At 43.1% G+C, this 19,530-nt stretch overlaps 1 long non-coding RNA gene across 1 annotated transcript in view; it reads left to right on the forward strand.

The window, feature by feature from the left end:
- Window positions 1–794: 794 nt before the first annotated feature.
- Window positions 795–19,530, forward strand: part of LOC146072441 (uncharacterized) — a 41,062-nt gene continuing 22,326 nt past the window's right edge. The window contains exons 1-2 of the long non-coding RNA XR_014473129.1: window positions 795–1,073; window positions 12,422–12,500. This is a non-coding gene — a long non-coding RNA (uncharacterized LOC146072441). The remainder of the gene's footprint in view (window positions 1,074–12,421; window positions 12,501–19,530) is intronic.

Genomic DNA, 19,530 nt, shown 5'->3' on the forward strand with positions numbered 1-19,530 from the left:
ACTTATTTATTTACTTATTTATTTATTTAGTTACAGTATTTATTAAGCTGGCTTTACAAAAGGGATTCCTTTCTTATCTAAAAAGCACAATAACTACTGTACCCGGCTCTGCGCGCAGATATTCGTGTTGCCAATATGAACTGGTGGCTTTGGACATCTGATTAGTGTTCACGGGTAAAGTTATCGCTGTATGATGATGATTATTGGTATTATTATTATGCTCATCATCATCATCATCATCTACTCAGATAAGGAACATGCAGCGTTTTAAGTTTTTATGTCAAAATCATTCTGTTCAGCAAACTATTTTAGGATATATTCAGAGGAAAGATATGTGTGCGCTGAATGAATGAATATATATATATATATATATATATATATATATATATATATATATATATATATATATATATATATATATGTAATATAACAGTCCATGTTTTGTAGTAATTTAATAACTATTGACGCAGGGACTTATTACCACTAAGCCCACATGCAGCCTGAACGACCCACACAATATTGGGAAGATAATATGCCAATAATCAATTTATACGAAGTGGCTGTGAGTAAATACATCGGATTAGGTGACTGTATTTGTTTTATTGTGACAGGACCAGCATACATATAGCCTGCGTAGCAGAGAGGCGACATTGTAGTGTGACATAATGTGACAATATACAGTACAGTACATCGTGTTCTCCTGTGTAGCCCTGTGTATATGACAGCCTTTCCTGTATCTATGTCGCTGTCACCTCTCCTGTAGGTTCCTGTGTCGGGCTAGGAGCTGTGTACTATAACTTTGGGCGTATATCATATACTGAAGTTTGTCACTTGTGCAGATTAGTTGTGTGCCCCCTATTGTAGCCCTAATAGACCCCTGTATAGGACCTCCTGCCCCGACTACACACGGTGGGGTCCTCTGCAGACTCCGATCGCACGGTGCAGTGTATGGCTGCACAGGATCGGTAGCAGGTGTCCGCAGCAGCCCAGGTACACACAGTGCCTGCCGAGTTTGTAATACGGGACCTTATTATAGAACCTGAGATGCTGCTAGCATGAATGGGAAAACCGAGGTAATATTATGCATGTTTTCATACAATTCTACATTAGTCATCCAAAAAATGGGACTTAAAATAGCTCAGGGTAAATTGCCATATTTAAGAATGTTTGAAAGAAATGTAGTTTAGCTATTTAAAAGGTGAAACCATATATATATAAATATATACAGTATATAAATGCAGCACTGCATGGTATAGTGCACATCTACACTGTGGGTAATTTAACTCACATATCCCATCCAAATAGAGATGGGTGAATAGAACATCAACTGAATTGTATATGCTCCTTGGAGAATAAAGGCCAATCACAGTGCATAGGGGGGTAAAGAAGCCAATTAACAAGCAGGAAGGAATGGCACATGTCTGGGAAATGTGATTTACCTACTGCTCCAATCTCAGTAGCTTCACTGATTGTTTATTTTTAAATTATTGTATGCCTATTGTGACTCTATGGGGGTACAACAGGTTTGGGAGCTGGAGATTTTATTCCATGATGTCATACTATAACTTTTTATTTCATTCAGGCTTTATTGTAATAAGCCCCAAATCCATTGTTTCTTAATAGCAAAAACCTACCTATCCCTTCCTCCTAAAATTTACAATCAAGCAAACAAGCATTTGTTGTGTCATTAGCACTGTTAGCTACTGTCTAAGTATATAAACAGCCAGGCTATACATTGTTATCTTTAATTAGTATGTATTTTTAAAATGTATCTGCTTTCTGCTCTCCTCATTTGCACCACTAGCTTTTGTGTTCAATTTATGACAATACATTGACATCATAATTAGTGTATTTTTTCTGCACGGCCTGGTATAAAAACATTTTTTTCCAATTGTCTTCAATGTTATTTTATGTTTAAGCATGAAAATATCCCAGCAATTTATTGTCACCTCAGCTGGTGTCTTTTATTATATTTTACAATGAATTAACAGGTGTCATATCACTAGGCTGTCCATCAAATCTCACTAAAACCTTATTTATCCTCTTGTTGATTCATGCACATATAACGTATATTGTACTGGTTGTCAGTTATTTTATATACAATCATAACCAAAACCTACCTAGAAAATGCAACATTTTGGGTTAAACAATATTGACGAGTCTTAAGATATAGCTCATCAGTATTTTGACTTGACTAAATCTTGGCAGTGCGACTAACATTACTACCTCGCAGTCCAAAGGTCATGCATTAAGTTCCTGCCCAGGAACTTATCAGAACTTAATGGAGTTTGTATGTTCTTTATGTAGAATCCTACCAGGAGAGACTTTGTTATCTGAAATGAAGGATTGCATTTCTACAAGTTTTATATATATGTCATAATAGTTAACTCGTGAAGTGGCCAGTGAGGCAGGGGTGAATTTGCCAGGGCACCCCATGGCACATCAGTAATGGCCACCTCCTATGCCCCCCACACACTAACTATGACTTTGAAATGTTTTATATATGACTACATATTTACTAAGTAGGACAGCTTACCGGTGCAGTGTGTGCATGTGCTACCCATTTACACTCCAATCAAGATGGCATATGGTACAGTAAAGTGGGGATACAGTTGGGCTGTTACTGTGCTGGAGGAGAGATGAAAAACAAGACTTTCGGCTTAATGCAATAGGGTGTGAGAATCAGAAAGTGAGAGATTTGGGGAGAGTTTGACCATTTATTTAAAGCAGCAATCATGTAAATGATTGCCTCTTTAAAAAAATGGGAAAAATCTCCCAAAATCTCTCACTTTCTGTCTCTCACACCTTATTAAATTTGGCCTTTTTTTGTTGTTATATATCTATGTTTGAATTTATTTGTATGACGTCCATATATTATTTCTTTTTTCAACTGAGACTTGTGGCGGGATGTAATAAAGTTAGTGTTCCCCTGAGGTGCAGGTTGTTGGCTGAAAGTGGACATTTTTCTTTAAAGCAGCGATCATCGACAAGTCAAAACCAAGCATTGTAAATGATTGCCACTTTATAAAAAAATATAAGCATTCATCCGGCAAACTTAGACAATATTATATCCCACCAATTATATTCTGTTTCCTTTTCATTGTCATTGAATATTTCCTGCTCTAACATTCTGCTATATGTAAGATCAACATCATTATTGTTTATCCTACTATTTTTGTAATATAGATTGCAAGCTCCTCTGGGGCAGGGGACTGATGTACAGTAAATTACTGAAATACTGTTTTCTTGGGTATGGATCATGAGATAGACAAGCATTAGGTTGACTGTCATTAGGTCAACCACTGAAGGTCGACATGTATGAAGGTTAACATCACTGAAGGTCGACATGGGGTTAGGTCAACAAGTCATTAGGTCGACACAAGCATTGACTCTACATGGGGAAGGTTGACAGTCAAAGGTTGACATGGGTTTTTTCATGTTTTTTTAGCCAAATGTCGACACAGTCAACATAGACACCATAACGTAGCACTGTGTCCCATGCTCCCCATGCTTTGTGCACTATTTAATTCTCCATCCATGCCCTAGTGGATGGTAGGGCATGAAATACCGCCTGTTGGCGCAAAAAAGTGAAAAACCCCATGTTGACCATTTGACTGATGACCTTTCCTATGTCAACCTAATCCCATGTCAACCTTCATGCATGTCGACCTTAAGTGGTCAACCTAATGCTTGTCGAACCTTCCCCTTGTCAACCTAGTAACCATATCCCATTTTCTCTGTAAACCTTGCTGAATATGTATGTTATATATAAAATAAACCTGTTAATAAACAAAACAGAAACAAAGGTCGACATGGGGTTTTTCATGTTTTTTGAGCCGAATGTTGACACAGTTGACATGGATACAGTTATGTAGCCCTGCGCCCCCTCGCATGGCTCGCTGCACTCCCCATGCTTTGGGCACTATTTTATGCCCCCCACGCCCTAGTGGATGGTAGAGCATGAACTACTGCCTGTCAGCTCAAAAAAAAGTAAAAAACCCCACGCTGACCATTTGACTGTAGACCTTCCCCATGTCGATCTAATCCCATGTCAACCTTCATGCATGTAGACCATTAGTGGTCGACCTAATGCTTGTTGACCTTCCCCTTGACGACCTAGTAACCATATCCCGTTTTCTCTGTAAAGCTTGTTGAAGATGTGTGTTATATATAAAATAAATCTGTTAATAATAGGGATGGGCCCTGGGCACTTTTCGTGTTCCGTGAAACACGTTTTGGGTCTGTATCTCAGGCAGTGTTTTGGATCTGGATCTGTTCCAAAACACCACCATTTTCGTGTTTTGTGTTTCGTGTTTTGGGTTCTGATTTTTTTTTAAAGCATAAAAACTGATAAAATTGCAGAATTTGGTTTTGTTTTTGCTCCTACGATATTATTAACCTCAATATCATTAATTTCCACTAATTTCCAGTCTATTCTGAACACCTCATATTGTTTTTAGGGCAAAAGGCTGCACCGAGGTAGCTGGATAACTATGCTAAGCCACACAAGTGGGTGGCACAAACATGTGGCTCATCTAGGAGTGGCACTACAGCAGACAGGATGGCTGTTTGAATAACTAGGCCCCAAAAAGCACATAATGGCAAAAAAAGAGGTGCAAGATGGAATTGTCCTTGGGCCCTCCCACCCACCCTTATGTTGCGAATATAGGATATGCACACTTTAACAAACCAATCATTTCAGCGACAGGGTCTGCCACACGACTGTGGCTGAAATGATTGGTTTGTTTGGGCCCCATAAAAAAAGAAGCAAGTCACCTCTCCCTGTAAAAACTGGCTCTATATAGGCAAGATGTCGTCCTCATCCTCATCCAATTAATTTTGATGAACATCATCTTCTCCACATTTTGCAGAAGCAACCTGCTACACTTCTCACTGACCAGGTTTCCCGCTGCACTAAAAAAATAGAGCCAGTTTGACTTTGTACAGGGGCTTCCAAACTGCCTTTTTTGTCCTGCCAGTACAGGTAAGGACTGTCTGATATGTCTACTTGGATGCTGTCACCAAAGTAATTCTCCACCACATTGATGGGAAGGTCCGGCATCGCAACCATCAACACCCTTTGACTCTCCTTGGGGATTTGTGATAAAATGTCTTTAGGAGGGTGAGGTTGTTTGCAGTTGTTTGCAGTTGCTGCAGGCGAACATCATCTTCTCCACATTTTGCAGAAGCAACCTGCTACACTTCTCACTGACCAGGTTTCCTGCTGCACTAAAAAAATAGAGCCAGTTTGACTTTGTACAGGGGCTTCCAAACTGCCTTTTTTGTCCTGCCAGTACAGGTAAGGACTGTCTGATATGTCTACTTGGATGCTGTCACCAAAGTAATTCTCCACCACATTGATGGGAAGGTCCGGCATCGCAACCATCAACACCCTTTGACTCTCCTTGGGGATTTGTGATAAAATGTCTTTAGGAGGGTGAGGTTGTTTGCAGTTGCTGCAGGCGGTTTGTGCTGTGCTTGGTCCTGTGTCCATAATACACATTTAGCTTGGACGTGGTAACTGATACCAGCTTCCTAACGAAGGTCATTGGGAAGAATTTCAAATTTACAACCACCAATGGATGCTTTCAGGGCGTGCCAATGAGTATTGATGCGAGCAGTACAATCACTTTAAGAAAAGTTAAGGATTTAGCAACAGGGAAAGAAGTGCCTGGAACAAAAATCCTCTTTGGGCATACCATTCTGAAAGTGGAACCAAGAAGATTTGTCTGGTCCTTCAAATCAAGAGCCAGAAAATACAGCTAAGAGAGTGTTGAAGATGCTGGGAAGCCTCTCAGGGATATGAGTAAGCCTGATCTACCTGCACCACACAGGATTCATGACAGTATCCTACATGACATTAAACGGGCAGTTGAGGATGAAGATGCAGACTATGTTATGATAGACCAGTTTCAATCTATGCTTGGTCCTGCAATTCGACATCTACAGAGCCAGAAAGTCCTGAGCTTAGGTGCAGTGGGACTGAACTTGTGTTGCCATGGAAAGTTGTGCTGGCTGCAGGTGGCTACGAAAAGATGCATTTATCTTTTTGATGTCCTTCTCTTGGGGCCTGTAGTTTTCAGAAACGGGCTACAAATGGCACTTGAAAACAAAAGCATTCTAAATGTGGTCCATGGCTGTCGCTGGCTAGGGGATGTCTCATCCCATCAATATGGGGTGGTTCTCAGCAATGTATTTGATACACAGGTAGGAGATACCTGTTCTTCATGGAAAACGGGGCTTCCTTCCTAATCGTACGTGTTCACTTAAGGAATTTTTGACTCAACATCTCAACATGCCATCTTCACAAGTTTCATTCCTGACTTACAAGCAAACTTTAATAAAGGATAACCCCAATATATGGCTTGATCGTCCAATGTCTACACATTTGCTGAAAGAATTGACTCTGGAAGTCTCTCACCACTTGGCTCTGCGCCTAGCAATGTTGGATGCCATGTTAGCTGATTTTACATTATTGGTTGATGGGTATAGCCAAGGAGCAGCGGATGATTTGGGCAGCACTGAGATCTGCTCCAAACTTCCAAAAGAAATTCAGCAACTTTTTTGTTTTCCTGCAAGTTAGGCGAGACTTACAAGCTGACTTACAAGCAAAGTTTAATAAATGATAACCCCACTATATGGCTTGATCGTCCAATGTCTACACATTTGCTCAAAGAATTCACTCTGGAAGTCTTACACCACTTGGCTCTGCACCTAGCACTGTTGGATGCCATGTTAGCTGACTTTACATCATTGGTTGATGGGTATTTAAATACATATAGCCAAGGAGCAGCGGATGATTTGGGCCACACTGAGATCTGCTCAGAGCTTCCAAAAGAAATTCAGCAACTTTGTGTTTTCCATCAAGTTAGGCGAGAATTACAAGCTGACTTACAAGCAGTTTAGTAAACGATAACCTCACTACATGGCTTGATCGTCTGTCTACACATTTGCTGAAAGAATTTGCTCTGGAAGTATTACACCACTTGGCACCTGCGCCTAGAACTGTTGGATGCCATGTTAGCTGATTTTACATCATTGGGTGATGGGTATTTAAATACATATAGCCAAGGAGCAGCAGATGATTTGGGCCGCACTGAGATCTGCCCGGAGCTTCCAAAAGAAATTGTTTTCCGGGAAGTTAGGCGAGATGAACCAATACACGAATACATTGTCAATGGCCAAGGGTTTCTTACCTGGGTGGAAAAGACAAACCAATTAATGCACCGAGGAAACTGGCTAACTATACTAAGCCACACAAACACATGCGGCACAAACACATGGCTCATCTAGGAGTGGCACTGCAGTGGCAGACAGGATGTCAGTTTGAAAAACTAAGACCCACAAAGCACATAATGGTCAACAAAGAGGTGCAAGATGGAATTGTCCTTGGGCCCTCCCACATTATGCATTTGCGGTGTCCCCGCTGGACAATCACAGGTCCCTCTGTTGTCTCTGGAGGCAATTGCTGGTCTTGATTAAAGAATTAATCATTCATTTTGATAAACATCATCTTCTACACAGTTTGCGGAAGCAACCTCCTACGCCGATCACTGACCATGTTCCCCGCTGCACTAAAAACTCTTTCGGAGTACACACTGGAGGGGGGACAACTCAGGTAAAATAGAGCCAGTTTGTACAGGGGCCTCCAAACTGCCTTTTTATCCTGCCAGTACAGGCATAGACTGTTTGACATGTCTACATGGATGCTGTCACCAAAGTAATCCTCCACCATTTTTTCAATGGTGACAGCATCCAATGCAGTGACAGTAGACATGTCAGCAATCATTGGCAGGTCCTTTAGTCCGGACCAGATGTCCAACTCCAAACTCCCTCTAGCCTGCCCTGCATCCCCGCCAGTGGGTTGTGTGGGAAATTGCAGCTGTTTCCTCGCAGCCACAGGTGTGGGAGAAAATGAGGGAGGAGCTGTTGCCGTGTCATGGTCAGCTTCAAATGACAATCTCCTGACCGGCAGGTCTTTGCACCTTTGTAGACTTGTGTCTGCCGGAAACAGACACAACATAAGCTTTAAACCAAGGATCGAGCACGGTGACCAGAATGTATTCCTTTGACTTTAACCGACTGACCACCCTCGTATCCTGGCAAAGTGTATGGAGCGCTTCATCCACAAGAGCTACAAGCTTTGTGGAATCGCTACGCTTTAGCTTCTCCTTCACTTTCTCCAGCTGCTTCTGCAACAGCCTGATCAGGGGAATCACCTGACTCAAGCTGGCAGTATCAGAGCTGACTTCATGTGGGTTTGAGTCAGGTGCATCCCCGCTCCTCTGCCTATGTCGCTTGGAATAGGCATATGCTTGGGATAGGCCCTATTGATATCCTTACAAAAAAATAAGGATCAAATACTGTATGGTTTTGAGGTAACATGTTTAAAAAAGGGGCAGACTAGATGGGCCAAGTGGTTCTTATCTGCCGTCAAATTCTATGTTTCTATGTTTCTTATGTTTCTCCTCCAAGGATTTACATTTTTTTGTCTTAAACGTACTCAACTTTGCCTTTTTGGATTTCACAAGCCCTCGACGATGACATTGGGCATCGACATTGGCAGAAGATGTTGATGGCATTTCATCATCATGTTCTATGTCTTAACTAGTGGCAGAAGCCACTTGGAGGAAGTGCTTCTTGTACTATTGGAGCCTCCATATTTTGGTTCTCCATTATCTTTCTAGAGTACAGCCACACAACAACAGAGACACAGAAAATTGAAAAGGATTAATATTTATGTCAGTAACCCTTATTGTAAAGAAAATAATGATTTCTTATTTTGCAGCACCAATGTGCGGTGTGCACACAGGTGAGTTGTACTACCCTGGCCTGTCTCAGCTAACAGTAATACAGCAGCAGACACAGAAACATTTTAAGGGATTATTAAGAAGTCAGTAACCCCCTTATTATTGTAAAATAAAAATGAAATTTTGCAATTTGCACCGACGTACGGCCTGCACAGGTGAGATGAGACTTGTAGTACCCTCTCCCGGCTTATACACACAGCAGCCGACACAGAAAAATTTTAAAGGATTATTAAGAAGTCAGTATTAACCCCTTTATTCTAAAATGAAAATTATATTTTGCAATTAGCACTGGTGTGTGGCCTGCACAGGTGAGGTGAGACTTGTAGTACCCTATTCCAGCTTACACACACAGCAGTAGACACCGAATATTTTTAAAGGATTATTAAGAAGTCAGTAACCCCTTTATTGTAAAATAAAAATGATATTTTGCAATTTGCACCGACGTGCGGCCGGCACAGGTGAGGTGAGACTTGTAGTACCCTCTCCCGGCTTGATCACACAGCAGCAGACACAGAACAATTTTAAAGGATTAGTAATAAGTCAGTATTAACCCCTTTATTTTAAAATAAAAATTATATTTTGCAATTTGCACCGCAGTGTGGCCTTAATAGGTGAGGTGAGACTTGTAGTACCCTGTTCAAGCTTACACACACAGCAGCAACACAGAAACATTTGAAAGGATTATTATTAAGGAAATTGGTGGTAAGGACTGGGACTGGAGAACAGGTAAATCATTCTATATGAGGCACAGGCACAGACTACATGGATAAATATACAATATACAGCAAAGACTCTGTTAGTGTACCACTACACTACACTAACTCAGCAGGTTGTCACTATCAGCAGTATCATATTTAAAACTACTACACCACGCAGGTTGTCAATATCAGCAGTGTAGTAGTTAAACTACTACACCACGCAGGCTGCACAACGGGGCGGGAGAGTGAGCATGTGGGTGGGCGCCAGGCAGTGGCATAAGTTTGTCCCTGTTGCCTGGAGGCAAGATAAATATTTGTCGTTGTCCCCCCCCCCCCCCCCCCACACACACACACACAGCACCTTATATAAATATACGTATGCCTGTATGTATGTATGTGTGGATGTTACGTATATTATGTTTAAAATAAAGATACTGTGACATCTATGGTCCTCCTAGGAGGGGGAATCAGCCACAGAAGTGATATCAACGGCTTTCAATGAACTGATTCCAACTGGCAGGGGAGGAGAGGTGCCCCCTTGGGAGCAGGAGCCCGGCGGCAGATAACTCCATTGCCTCCCAGAGTTACGCCTCTGGCGCCAGGGAAGACAGACAGATGTGCACACTAAACACCACAAGTTGATATTGAGCGCTGATTGTATATTCTGTACTGCTGCTGAACCTATAGGGGGATTACCAAACCCCTAAAGGAGTATGAACAAGAAAAAAGAGAGTAGGAGCAGCGCTGTACTGAATATAAAAATGTAATTATAGAATTTAATTAAACATGTTATCACAGTCAAAATTAGACAAACAAGACGCACACACACATAACAAAAGAACTCCCCCCTATAACTGGTACTGGTTACTTTTGTTAGTTCAGTATGCAATTGCAGATTTTTTGCTCATATACAGAGCCAGTTAGTAGGTTAATAACTGAGTTCAGGTCCCCACAGAAATGTGCACATTTATCGTGGTATACTTATTTGTAATCCAGGGGTCATGCAGATGGCTTGTTAGCAGCGGTGAATTTCTCCGACCGTTAGCACTCGGTCATATCAGAGAACAATATCTCAGCCAGATGTTATTGGCAGCCTCAGTGTCCCCTCTCAACGCGTTTCTCCACCTTGGTATCCTCTCAGCGGCTTCCTCAGGATGAATATACGTCCTTATATACATATAGTGACTTTGTCCGGATCTCGCGAGATCCGACAGTGGGATCTCGCGGGCGCCGGAAAGGCACGCTCTGAGTCTGGGCAGGAAAACCTGAACAGGCTCGTGAACCGGATGCGTTCATCTCTAGTTAAAATACAAAACAGCCCATGATCGCAGATTGAATCGTATGTATGTCATATCGAAGACAATTAGCATCCGATTTGCATACGATTCGATCTGCGATGCGATTTAGCAGACCACCATTATCCACGTCAGCCCGAAGCTTGGCGCGCGGAGACGCGGTATGCGTCCTCCCGACCTGTTCATACCCCCACTATCCACGTCGGCGTGGAGTTGTTTTAATAAAGTGTGGCGAGCGGATGCGTACAAAGCTTGGCGAGCACAGTGAGCCCCGCGAGGGGACGCGGAATACACTTCAAGTAATCCGCTGCGCTCGCCATGCTTCGGGCTCATTTTACGCGTCCCCTTACGGGGCTTGCTGCGCTCGCCACGCTTCGGGCTTCGTGGCTCACTGTGCTCGCCACACTTTATAAAATCAACTCCATGCCGATGTGGATAGTGGGGGTATGAACAGGTCAGGAGGACGCGTAACGCGTCCCCTCGCGGGCGTTGCTGCGCTCGCCACGCTTCTGGTTGATGTGGTTAGTGGTGGTGTGCTAAATCGCATCGCAGATTGAATCGTATGCAATTCGTGTGTAAATCGCATGCAAATTGTATGCAAATCACATACGATTTGCATAGGTTTGGTATATGATATGGCATGTGATCCGCGGGTATGGGCGCCGTGATAATACACAAGTACCCAAAACAGTCAAGTTGTTGTTCTGGTAATAATAATTTAAAAGAAATTGTATAATTCCTGTATTCAAATGTGGATACAGAGCTTTTTTTAAATTAATTGTTCCTTTATGGATTTGAGCATAGGCAAATCTGGAATTATGGTAATGGGTGGCCCAAGATTAAAATATATAAGCAGAGCGGACCTTTGTGCGGTAAAATGGGGTTTGGCCTGATGGAAAGGAGGCGTGGCATCCCAAAAAGGGGCATGGTATTACACTTTAGACCACACACTGTAATGCCCATTACACATAAAGCCACACCCCGTAATACCAATTACACATAAGGCCACACACCATAATGCCCATTACACATTGTGCCACACATCATGATGCCCATTACATACATATTTGACACATAAGTGCCGCTTACCTAAGTGCTCATTGCTTAGGGGTTCTTGCTTGATGCCTGGGGCTTCATGCTCAATGCCAAGGGGGCTTCATGCCCGTTTCCAAGGAGGAATACATGCTTGTTGCCAAGAGGGAGTTAAATGCTCATTGCAAAGGGGGAGTGAAATTCCTTGTTTCCAAGTTGGGAGGGAATCACTCATTGCCAAGGGGGGGAGGGAATTGCTTGTAACTCTGCATAGATTATTCTGGTTTTTCAACTGGGACAATAGAAAATCAATAGTCAATGCAATTTGTTTATACATTTTTTCCTGGCTATACTGCTGTCCAGGGATACTGGGAAGTGTGGTATGGCTTACATTTTCTGGGCCCATCTTTTGGCATATGGGTATGCATGACCAAGCCAGATCATTTTCACAAGCACAGTATAATTGAAAATCAAGACTTTGATTCTAAATTCCAAACATAAAAAATGGTAAAATAAATAGTGTAATCAATTTATAAAAACATGAAAATAATACATTTGTCATTACTTTTTAACCGGATGTGTTCAGGCTCCTGGCGTTTGGAATAGCAGTGGTCTAAATACAGACAGCGGCATCCCAACAGTCAGAATTTCTATTGATCCTGATGGTAAGTTCTGGGGTTAGGCACTAGGGGGAGGGTTTGCATTATGCTGCATACTGAGGTTTAGTTAGAGTTACTGTAGGTTGCAATAATGGATGATTACAGTTAGGCTGTAGAAGGGGTGGGTTAGGGTAAGGATTAGGGCCAGAGTAAGGAATCCCTTTGGAAAGGTGTTTCTATTATGGGTGCAATCATATGTGATGCCCATGAGGGGGCACAAACCTCACACACCACACCCGTATTTTGTTACTCACCTTTCCAGAGCCCTGTGCTGAAGTGGCAAAAAAAATGCTGGAAAATGACCGCTGCTCATGGGCAGTAGGTACACTACCGTTCAAAAGTTTATTTTTGAAAGAAAAAGCACTTTTTTTTAAAGATAACATTAAATTAATTAACATTGTTAATGTGGTAAATGACTATACTTGGTGCAAACGTCTAGTCTTTAAAGGACTATCTACTTAGGTGTATAGAGGCCTATTTCCAGCAACCATCAGTCCAGTGTTCTAATGGTACACTGTATTTTCTAATCATGCTAGAAGACTAATGGATGATTAGAAAACCCTTGAAAACCCTTGTGTAATTATGTAAGCAAAGCTGAAAATGGGTTTGCTCATTAGTTAAGCTATAAAACTGGCCTTCCTTTGAGCTACTTGAGTATCTGGAGCATCACATTTGGGGCCAACAACTCTGTGAGAAATGTGTAAAATATCCACTAAAAATGCTACATCACTCACATTTGTTATATCAATTCAAATAAAAAATGTTGTGTAAAAAAAGATAATATTTCCTATATAAGGTTAACATTAAAGGTCATTATGATGAATAAAATAGTTTGCTTGGCAATTTTCACACTTTTTTTTTATATATTCACTTGGCACTCAATGGGTTAATATGTCAAAATACAGAATTATAGTACCATTGTATTTTTAGATTAATAATAATAATAATAATAATAATAATAATAATAATAATGCATTTTGTGCCTGTATTGTTTTTGGCATATAACTGTTACCATCACTATTGACATCCCCCATCCATTGCACACATACACACTATGGGCCCAATTGCACATGCTTTTGCCAATTTTTAGAACAAATTTGCCCTGTGATCAAGTCTGAATTAGACCCTCTGTTTTATCAACTTTTCCATATACTTATTGGCTTGATGACAGTTTCATCTACTACCACCTGCTCTTTTCTCCTCCTCCTGGGATTTTTTTACCTCTGTCCTCACCCCTTCCACTTTCCCATTTCAGTCAGTTCTCTCCCCTTGTGGTCCTAACCCTGCTTTCCCTCCAATAAGCCCTGCTTCCTCCATTCTCTCAGTAACCTTTCCCCTCCTCCATTCTCATGATACAGTACTAAGCTCCCTCCTTGTCACATTGGTAGTTCACCCTTCAGGTTACTTCCAATCTCAACACTCTCCATTTCTCCCCTCTTTAAATCATTAATGCCGGGCCTAGCTGTAAGGAAGATGGGATGCATCTGTGCAGTCCTCATGCCTTCCTATCTATAAACCTGTGTTTCCCACCCATCTCCAGACCTCTGTTGTCCTGAGCCTCCCTTGTCTGCATTGAGGGGACTCTCCGGACTGAGCTTGGTAGGACTGCGGAGCCGGGGGTGGGAGAAATCACTCCTTATGGGTTGCCATCTATGCCTCATGTGAAGCCATGGCTTCAATTATTATAGTCATCCGGCTACTGAGGTCCGATAGTGGCAAGAAATTAGACCCCAGTGGATGTAATCCGACACTGGGAGGTAAGAGGGGACCTCCCTTACCCCCTCCAGCGGACCTCTTCCTGTTATGGTTGCCTTGGCAACTCCTGGGGAGCATGGAGCTCCGGGCTCCTCTACTGCAGTGGAAGCCATCTTGGAAATGGCCTGCGGCACACAGTCACTCTTGTGTAGTGGGCTACTATGGGGCAGGTAGAACTGTGTGCTGGACACCCCAGGCCTCAATGTGAGACCCCAAAGATACCCTACCATCTGCCTGCTGGTGATACACAGGGGAGCCCAGAGGGATACAGCAGTCGTACCACTGTCTATTTTGTGACACAGTATCTGATCCATCTCCACAGCAGAGGAGCTCTCCCATTGAGCAATGGGTTAGACCTTTTCATTTTACTCCCTGGTAGCCCTACTGTTTAATTGTCTTCTTGGGCCCCCTATAACTCTGTTCCCTGCATTGCTGTAGCCTGTGAGACTTCTGACATGGGCAGCATCTGCGGGTCACTGCTGGTTAGTGTATCCATGCAATCATAACTGGATCTATAGACCTCCTCCCATCCAACAACTCCTTGTGATCCTATAGTATTTCTGACATAATTGGAGCCGTCCTCTTTATATCCTATCCTGTTCTACTGTGTTTTTCCACAGTCAACCAATGGCACCTAAGAAACCTAGGGCAGGCAAATCTGCTTCCCAAATAACTTCTTTCAAGCCCTCGCCTCACTCTTCTAAGCCTAAACTGATGGCATGTAAGCACTTGGCACAGCCGCAACAACCCATTTGACTACACCTGGCTCTAAACCTGCAGTTCTGGGTGCTCCTAACATAGATCCACTGGGCGACTCTAACGCACGCACTGTTGCATCGATGAAACTTCTGTTACAGCAATTTAAATCAGAAGTAGCTGTGCAATTTCCAACCCTGTCAACATGATATGTCAACACATATGGATCTTCTGGAGAGTAAAATAGGCAAAGTAGTGGGCTCCCACGACTCCCTTCGGACTGAGATGGAGACTCTTAGAGACAAAGTGGATGATTTGGAAGACAGATTGATACTATAAAATATTAAATTACATGGTGTCCCTGAAAATATTTCGAATAACAGCCTTAACAACTTGCAGTTGACCTATTTAAAAACTCCTTCCCTCAGTGTGGACTACAGATTTCCTGATAGACCAGATATATAGACTGCTCATGTCTCGTAATGCTTCTGAAGGGATGTGTTGATGTGCATGCACTATAACCTGTTAAAGAAGCAATCTTTAAAACTGCCAGATCCTCGGAAGAAGCTTCTTCGGTCCTGGGTTCTCTGCAAATATTTGGGGACTTTTCACAGGCTACCCTGCCAAAGAGATGCTCCTTTTTCCCAGTTACATCAGTCTTGAATAAGGAAAACATGCCATATAGATGGACCTTTCCCACTAAGTTGCTGATTTTACGTGATGGCTGCACTATAGCTGTTGCCACCTCGGAAGACACAACTGTACCAACAGATAGTTTCAACATTTCAATCTTATTGCGATTTTCGTCAGGATACAACAAGTCATACAAAGTTCAGCTTACCTTATACCCCCACAACCACCCACCTGCAACCAGTCTGGCAGTGCCGGCCGGTAACCGACGCGGCACTGAAACATGACGTCGTTGTGGAGCCCCACGATGCACGTCAACAAAGTGAATTAAAAACATGTAGTAACATTGCATCAACAAAAACATGATATGCATATATAGTATGCAGAGTTGTATAAATACAAAGGCAGAGACACAATGTGTTAGAGCAATAAATATACTGATAACAAAGTAACTTGTTGATTAAATTGGGTAAATTGCCTCGATTAATTGATACATACTTAAGTATAAATGTTAAAGTACATTTATCTATGGTGAGGCTAATAGAACCCCAATCAATATTATAAGGTGTAATAAATGAGTTAAAACATTGCGAGGGACAGGGCCTCACTCAATCCCTCTGGTGCTAACACTTGTAAGCGGAAAATCCATTCGGCTTCTCTTTTAAGTAACAATAACCCCAATCACCACCACGACTAAGTGGTGGGATGTGGTTGATCATTCTTTATTTTAAGTTAGCCATAGAATGTTTTGCCTCTGCAAAATGCTGGGCTACTGGTTGGTCACTTTTACCACTAGTAAGGGCTGCTCGTATTGACGAGTGGTGAGCGGCCATACGCTCTTTGAATTTTCTCTGTGTTTTACCGATATAACTAAGCCAACATGGCCATATGATCTGGTAAATGGTGTAAGTGCTTTCACAAGTAAGGTGATGTGTATATATATATATATATATATATATATATATATATATATATATATATATATATATATATGGACAAAAAAGGGGGTTGTTTAGAGTGCGCTCAAGTAGTACCACCTAGCATGTGCATACAATCACAATGATATCACAATTTCTCTGGAGTATAATTCAAGTGTTTTCATCAATAAAACAAAGACGTCGTTCAAATGGTTTTTCTTGATTAAAAAGAGTCCAACGCATTTCGTCAACACGACTTCATCAGGGGCAATGCAATTCATAAAATAAATGATACAAAGGATAATCCTTACATCGAGCAACAAATATAAAATCATTACACAGTAGTAGGAACAATTGTCCCAAGGAAAATCATTCAATAGCCCACAAGCAATGAATAATAATGATACCACCGGGATAAGATGAACCCACTACAGGTTAAATACTTATAAGCAGGAATTTTCCAGCAATAAGAAGGTAGTCCACACTCAGGACAAACAGTCAGCTCCACTGCAGGTAGAAAGTGTATATATACAGATGGCGCCGGGCTTGTCTTTGCTGGGGATGGCGGAGGACTCGCCACCCGCCATCCCCCGCCCCGCGCCATCTGTATGTCGGAAGGGGACGCGCGTGCACGAGGTGCACGCGCGTCCCGTTCCGACGGTGCTTTTCCCCGGGTCCCCGCCGGCTTCCCCGGGTCCCCGCCGGTCCACACCGCCCCCCCGCAGCCCCCCGCAGCCCTGCCGGTCTCACTGAAGCTGGGGACGGGCAGGACTGCACCCGCCGCGCCGCCTCGCCGCCCGGCTATTGAGACGCTCGTGCGTGGGAAACGCACGAGCGTCTCATTCAGCCAGAGCGCCAGATTGCTGGCGGATCGCCAGGGACACGGTCCTGGCGCTCCGCCAGCAATAATAAGGCCGGCGCCATCTGTATATATATATATATACATATATATGTTAGCTACCTGTGTTTCGGGGTCTATGGGAGGTGAGTGAGTTTATATTTCTCGTACATGTTTGGATGTGGGGTAGGGATGCTACACCCATCCACACCAACTTTAGGTTTGCCATGCTATGGCACATAGATGTGCCCCCAGGAGGGGGCATTTCAGTTTTCATAAGAGGAGGGTAGCTTTGAACTATTCTTCCAAGCTTAAGGTGCAAAAAGTTACCATTCAAGAGACCCACTTTAAGAAGTAAGCTACTTAGCAATGTAAAATTTCCACACTGCTACATGGTGAATGGTCCTGTTAAAAAGGCCAGGTTGGCCATCCACATGTCACAACATTGTACATTTTCTTTTATTGAAAAAGTGGTTGATCCGGAGGCCATTTTTTATTTTGTTGGGTTTGTTGGAGAATGTGGAGGTCACTTTGGTTTCCTGCTATGCACCAAATTCCAAAAAGCTTGCTTTCTGTAGAAAACTGTGTGCATTGACACAGAAACATATCAGGGAGCTCTGTTGTTGGGAAATTTTAATTTGTTTCTAGACTCAGCAGTAGATAAACCCAGAAATGAGTCATATCACATAGGCCACCCCAGGAGCCCAATAAACACTTTAGACAATTACTGGGGGAATACAATCTCTTTGATGTTTGGCGTACTAAACACCTTTCAGTAAGAGACAGTGGGTGAGATGTAATCGGATGAGAGATTCAGAAAGTGAGAGATTTGGGAAGAAATCTCCAGTTTTTTTTAAAGCGGCAATCATTTACACTGAAACAAAAAACTGTTTGATTTTGCAGTGTAAATGATTGCCGCTTTAAAAAAAAACCCTGAAGATTTCTTACCAAATCTCACTTTCTGAATCTCTCATCCTATTAAATGCCACCCACTACTTTCTACTCTCATATGCATAGTATGTACTCTCGTATATATTTGGCCATTTCAGATAGATGGTCCCTCCCATCATTTAATAAGGTAAAAAATACTACCTTTAAGGGGGCGTGGCCACGGTGGTGCGGGAGTGAGAGAGCTGGAGGAATGAGCTCCCTGGCTTATGTATATCCGTGACTCCAAGCCCCTGTCTGGTGAGCCCTAGCCCGGCAAATTACTGAGATACAGCGGCGCAATACATCTCAAGTTAGTACCTGCAGGACCTGCTGCCACGACATCGCCGCCTGAGGGAGCCGCTGCTGGGACTGCGCTGTGTGGGTAACAACGGGAGGTGTGAGCGCTTCCGCCTTTCCCCTTCCTCCTGGTTGCGGCGCACGTGATCGTACACCCGCCCGTCTCCTGCTCACCATCGGGCGTGTGTTGCAGGCGCCAGCGACGAGAGCAGAGTAGTGTGTGGCCGGCGACTCTGGAGGCAAGCACAGACCCCACAAACAAGGGTGTGCGAGAGGGAGAGACAGTGAGAGCGTCTCCCCTCTCTGAACATTCGGTAACCATCCGGAGCCGTCAGCAGCCAGTGGTCTCCTAACCACAGTAAAGCCTGGGGTCCAGCAAGCTTCTGCCCTATGGTTGCTAAAAGGGGCTGTGAGAGAGTCCATCTCCTTTTCTTTTGGGACAAAAATATTGCAGCCTGAATATACACCAGCCAGTGCGTGGACTAGCAAGCTTCCATACGGAAGCAGAGGGACAGAGAAAAAAAAAAGGGCTGTGAGAGGACCCCCATTACCCTTCCGCACTGTAGCCCACTGTACCTCCGGCACTTAGCTGGACTCACTACTGCACACCTCAGACGGGCCGGCCCTAAAGAATTTTAGGACCTCCAAGTCACCAGGTTCACCACATCTCCGACCTCCAGGATCAGCTCCCTAAGGGGACTCTGCTCAGAAGATCTTTTTTCTGCCCAAAAGCAGACCCTGAACTGTCCGAACAACCTACAAGCGAAGAGTCCGCGAGGGAATCCTGTAACAGCCCGGTGCAGTATAATTTATTATTTATTATCTGCTGATATATAAGGGTGTCTGCCTGTAATTGCATATAAACCGCAGCTGGGTATCCGTGCTCGGCTGTGCCGGAAATCCCTGTCTCTCAGGCTTGAGACTTAATAAAGAACGGGATTAAGTGCAGGAAAACCAGGCACTGTGTACCTCA

This window comes from Crinia signifera, chromosome 4, assembly GCF_055691185.1.
Source record: "Crinia signifera chromosome 4, ASM5569118v1, whole genome shotgun sequence".
NCBI lineage: Eukaryota > Metazoa > Chordata > Amphibia > Anura > Myobatrachidae > Crinia > Crinia signifera.